The 5,870-nt window shown below is 41.0% G+C and overlaps 1 long non-coding RNA gene across 1 annotated transcript; it reads right to left on the bottom strand.

The window, feature by feature from the left end:
• Positions 1-1,773: 1,773 nt before the first annotated feature.
• LOC139795558 (uncharacterized) lies at positions 1,774-5,632 on the bottom strand. The gene is made up of 3 exons (XR_011725570.1): positions 5,543-5,632; positions 4,335-4,486; positions 1,774-2,419 (listed from the first exon to the last, which is right to left on the bottom strand). It is a non-coding gene; the product is annotated as an uncharacterized lncRNA (long non-coding RNA).
• Between the last annotated feature and the right edge of the window lie 238 nt (positions 5,633-5,870).

The following is a 5,870-nucleotide window of genomic DNA, read 5'->3' on the forward strand; positions in this document are numbered from 1 at the left end:
GTGGCCAAGAAGGCCAATGGCATCCTGGCCTGTATCAGGAACAGCATGGCCAGAAGGTCCAAGGAAGTGATTCTGCCCCTGTACTCAGCACTGGTGAGGCCACACCTCGAGTCCTGTGTCCAGTTCTGGTCCCCTCAGTTCAGGAAGGACATCGAGGTCCTAGAGCAGGTCCAAAGGAGGGCAACCAGGCTGGTGAAGGGACTCGAGCACAGATCCTATGAGGAGAGGCTGAGGGAGCTGGGGGTGTTCAGCCTGGAGAAGAGGAGGCTCAGAGGAGACCTCATCACTCTCTACAACTCCCTGAAAGGAGGGTGTAGCCAAGTGGGGGTTGGTCTCTTTTCCCAGACGACTTTCAACAAGACAAGAGGGCATAGTCTTAAGTTGTGCCAGGGGAAGTTTAAGTTAGATATTAGAAAGAATTTCTTTACAGAGAGGGTGATCAGGCATTGGAACGGGCTGCCCCGGGAAGTGGTGGATTCTCTGTCCCTGGAGATACTTAAAAAGAGACTGGATGTGGCACTCAGTGCCATGGTCTGGTAACTGCAGCGGTAGTGGATCAAGGGTTGGACTTGATGATCTCTGAGGCCCCTTCCAACCCAGCCAATTCTATGATTCTATGAATAGAATGAGCAGGAATAATTTCAGACTTGAAGAGGGTAGATTTAGGTTGGCCATTGGGAAGAAATTCCTTAGTGTAAAGGTGTTGAGATGCTGGAACATGTTGCCCAGCAGAGTTGAGGCTGCCCCCTCACTGCAAGTGTTCAGGGCCATGTTGGATGGGGCTTTAGGAAACCTGATCTAGTGAAAGGTGTCTCTGACTATGCAGGGGGATTGGAACTGGCTGATCTTTAAGGTCTGTTTTAACACAAACCATTCTGTGATTCTATGGTGATTCCTATTTGGCTTCACTCTGTTTCTCTCCTAATTTTGTTCAGTTCCACAAAGAATGCACTTAGCATTCAATCTTTTCCCAAAGTTTATAGATTGTACAGTAAACACAGACTTGTTGCAAAACTTTGAATTAATGCAGTGCAAGAAAGTTTACATAAAACTTTTCAGGAGCTTCTGTAAGTTCCCAGCCTTCATTCACAGAAATGTGGAGTTTTGTGCAGTTTTATAGGAAGGACACCGAGGTGCTGGAGACAGTGCAGAGAGAGGGGCAGCTGGGCTGATTAGGGGTCTGGAGAACAGGTCTGATAAAGAGAGGCTGAAGGATCTGGGGCTGTTAAGCCTGGAGAAGAGGAGGTTGAGGGGAGACCTTACTGATATCTACAACTACCTGAAGGGAGGTTGCAGTGAGGAGGGTGTTGACCCCTTCTCCCTAGTGACTAATGATAGGACAAGAGGTTCAGATCAGATATTAGGAAAAATTTCTTCACTGAAAAAATGGTGAAACATTGGAACAGGTTGCCCAGGGAGGTGGTAGGGTCCTTCCTTGGCAGTATTCAAAAAGGGGTAGACGTGGTGTTTCAGGAAATGATTTAGTGCTTAAGTTGGTGTAGGACTCAATGATCTTGAAGGTCCTTTCCAATCATGATAATTCTATGATTCTATATTTCTTTGTCTCAGACAATTCCTCTTTTTTTAATTACGTCTATGAAAACCCTCAGGTGAGATCTAAAGAGACACTGTTTGCCAAGCATGTATAGTTATCTTAATTGTGCAAAGTCACTGTATCCTCCCATACTTACTCTATATTGGTGATACAGTAACACTTCTGGTTTTTTTCTTGGCATTTACACAGAACATCACTTCTTTCAAAAAATGCACATGTTCGGGGAAAGTTCACATTTAATTTCACATATGAAAATTTCGCAGTTAATTGCAATTAATTTCACAATTTCACATATGAAGAAGATTCTTGTGCTGTTATTTTCTTATTTAATATTTTTTCACACCTTTCAGTAACAGCAGGGTGCACCCTGAGATCTGGGTATGTAAATTACATCATCAGAAACAGTGTATAAAAGAAAATTGGTTTAAGACATGCTGATTTTTTTAAAAAACAGGTTGAATCAAAGCATTTGTTTATCAGCCAAAGTTTTCGGAAGTAAAAATATTTTACCTGGCTAAAACTTTGGCCATTTTGTACTGGATTAAGTTTGGGGTTTTTTGTTTTGGTTATTTTTTTCCTGACATGTTCCAAGCCACCTAAATTACCCTGTGGTTTGTGTTGTGAAAACATTCCCTAAATGCAGCTGTTCTTTATATGTAGTTAATCCATAGAAGGAGGAAACGTTGCATTGTAGATTTTCCATTAGGACATCCCCTTGTGCTGTATGAAAGAACAAGATGGGGTAGTGGCTAGAGATAAGACCTTGAGGGCTGGAATCTTTTTTCTGGCCATGCCTGCAAGGTTTCACTCCTCCATGCTGCAGCTTCACCATCTGGAAAAAGGGACTAATGCTGCAAACGTCTTCTGTAAAACAAACAAGCAAACAAAGAACCTCTTTGAGTTCTCCTAGTGAGAACATGACTGCACAGAGAGAGTTTTATTAGCAGCATTATCAGCTGGTCTCCACAGTTGTACAAATCCTGCAGTAATCATTTCCTTCCTTGTTTTTCTTACAGAAGAGAGAGGCCGAGGCTGTTTAAAATGCCAATGATATGCAGAGGATACTCTTGCATTCTTGTTTGTCTAGAAGGCCATGCTTCTCACATTTAAAATTTATGAAATGAAATTCCAAATAATCATGCCGACAGAGTGGATTTTGTGGGGCACAAGAATGGAATGTTATCTGACTCTTGGATTTGCATTCCTCTGCCATACCCATCTTCAAAGAAGATGCTTCCTCTCATTTTGCTCTTTCCATAAAGTATGATTGATAAATCCACCTAGAAAACAAATGCCCCTTGGGCTCCCACAGGATGTTATGATTATTTAAAAAAATATTTTAAAATACATAAATATTTCTTTTTTGGGTGGTATTATTGGCTACTCTATTTTTCTTAGTAAAATCCTCTTCCTTCTCCGAACCAAAAATACAAAATTGATAGGGAACAGCTGGTATTCAGTCTGCTGGAGTTTTATAACATGTTATCAAACCCTTTGAACACAGCTGGTAAACAGACGCTCATCAGAGCATGCGTGCCAGGAGTTTTTTTGCGTTGAAAAGTTATTATGATAATTTAGGGGAAATTCTGTTAAAGCAGTGCAGATACTGCATTATAAGACTTCAATGCAGGGTTCGTATGTTCTGCACATAGGAAGTTCAGCCAAAGGCTGGGAGTCCCATTTGTGAGGGGACATCTGAAGCAGAAGTGATGTCGACTTCTGCCAAGAAATTTACCAGGAGTCAGTGAACTTAAGAACTCTTTGAACAACTTTTCTCAGTGAAGTGTCTTTTTAAGATGAATTTGGGAAAGGCCTTGCTGTACTGACAGGGTGATACTGTGTAAACATGGAGGCACTGTGTGATGGTCCTGGAACCCTGAGTGCTCAGGGAAGGTGCTCTGCTGACAGAGGTGTTCATCATCTTGGTTTATACAGCTGCCTGCTCCCTGTGGCTTTGCTCTATGTGCAAGTATGCCTGCAAAGGAGATAACACTGACATCCCAAGCCAGCTTATGGAAATATGGGTGGATATTTTCTGAGAGGAGCAGGGATGTGTGGAATACATCGCTGAAACAGAGTGGGATCTCTGCTGTGCCTAAGGGCTGCCCTGCTCACAGGCAGCGAAGGAGCTGCAGTTCCTCTGGCAGCTACTGAAGCTGTTTCCAAGAGAAACGGTGTGGCTGTCCCTTGTGGCCAAAAAGCAGGAATAGCAGGGCGCTCTGGAAAGCTCCCGGAGCCAACTGTGTTTTCTGATGGGAGCCACCCAAAAGCACGAGACTCGGTGCTGTGAGCGTTGACAACTCTTAACCTGAAGCTATGCAGACTCTTTAACTGAAAAAAAAAAAAAATATATATATATATATATATGTATATATATATACATATACCCAGGAGGACTATTGCATTGTCAGATGCATTTAACACATGTGAAAAATTCCCTGTGCTGCTGCTGCTGTGTTGCAACCTTTATGTGACAAGGCTGCTGAATGACTTAAGCAATGACGTGATTCCTCTACCACATTTTCCAAGGTGGTAAACCAGAGAGGAAAGTGTGCATCATTTAAGATGTGTTGTCGGGACATCTGGTTTTCATATAGATGAAAATAGATGCTACCAGATGACTGTTCAGTAGGCTGCGCATTATTTTGTTCCCAGCTGATTATCAGCCATATCAAAACGTCTACAGTCACTGCTGGCATCAGAATCTCATCCTCAAATGCAAGAGCTGGAGTGGAAATTTTGGCTTGTGAAACAGATGCAAAGTGCCAGTAGGACTTACCTTTTGTGTATCAGCCTGTTCAGGCTGCTGTTCTAGATAACCAGGTGCCTAATTCAGGCTGTTCAGCCAACTCTACACTGCAAGATGGGAGATGTAGTGCATTGCTCTCAGGCCCTGGGAGACAGGGAACTGCAGCTGCTGGGAAGCAGTACCTTAGGGAATCACAGAATGTTAGGGGTTGGAAGGCACCTTGAAAGACCATCGTGTCAAACTCCCCTGGCAGAGCAGGATCTCCTAGTGTAGGTCAGCAGAGGGTGAGCTACTTTTCAAATGGGTACATAACTAAATGCTTTGGAACATTTCATATGTGAGTTGGTGTAGACTGAAACAAAAGATTCTACTTATTTAAACAAAAGATTTTACTTATTTTCACAGTAGGAGATTTGAATTCTCAACACAGTTAGCAGATTTTCTGATTTCGATTATTTTTTTCCTTTTTCAGAAACTGAAAATAACTTTTCCAGTTACTGTTGGAAAAGCTTGCTGCTAAAAAGTCGGCATCATGCAAGGAAAATATAAGGAAAGATACAATAATTTGCAAAAAATCCAGTCTTTTGGATTATATTTGCAAAGTCTAAAACTTGGTGTGTGATTTAGTTGCTGAATAGATGTTGCTTTCAAAAGAAAGGTTAAATTTCTTAATAGTCAGTAATACCTCTGCATGTTGAGATGCTGAAATAATCTTAATGGAAATTTTTCATTTTGTCCCACCACATCAGTCTAACTTCATAATAAGCAGAAACAAAAAGAGAAACTTGTGTTAGGTAAGTTCAGAGAAGTAATTACTTACTGCTTTGAGCTATGGACAAAGAAATCAAAAATCATCAGAAGAAAGGGTAAACAGTAGTAAACTGTAAACCTAATAGCAGGCACAGAAGAAGGAAAATTTTGAAGCACTTAGTAAATTAAAAAAAGAAACCAAATACCATTTAGATGGTAGCTTTAGAGCAGAAGTAATATATTCCTTTATCCATCTGCCAGCATTATATTGAATATAAGGCAAGCAAAGCTTTTCTTCTGTCTCAATAGGAATTGCTCATTGTTCCTGTAAGTTAATAATAACTATAGCCAGATTGAGGAAGGCTATCAGAGTAGTGTCAGATCATGATCACATTTACTGAGGAATTAGTAAGAATTGTCTCCAGCCCTCGGAATAGTTAAATTCATTTAACAGTAATGGCAACAATATGCCAGCATAAATTAATTACCTAAATCTGTAAAGACCACAGGTGCTACATTTTTCCCACCTTTTATGTCAGAGTAGTTAATTAGGGCCCATAGCCAGGTAGGGATTTTCCCTTCAGCTTAAAATGTAACTAAGAGCCAACAATTCATAACATTTGCATATGGAGAAGGCTTACACATGTTCCAGGGTTCTGTATGGTTAAAATATATGTCTTGTCAAGGTGATTCAGCTGTAACTGTACTGCAAATAATGTGCAAATCTGTTCTTCCTTATTTGCTGAGCTATTTGATCTGTTGTTTGTTTTCTTTTTTTTCTTTTAAACTTGCGCTGGATTTGATTTTCTGCATCTC

Source organism: Heliangelus exortis, chromosome 3, assembly GCF_036169615.1.
Source record: "Heliangelus exortis chromosome 3, bHelExo1.hap1, whole genome shotgun sequence".
Taxonomy (NCBI): domain Eukaryota; kingdom Metazoa; phylum Chordata; class Aves; order Apodiformes; family Trochilidae; genus Heliangelus; species Heliangelus exortis.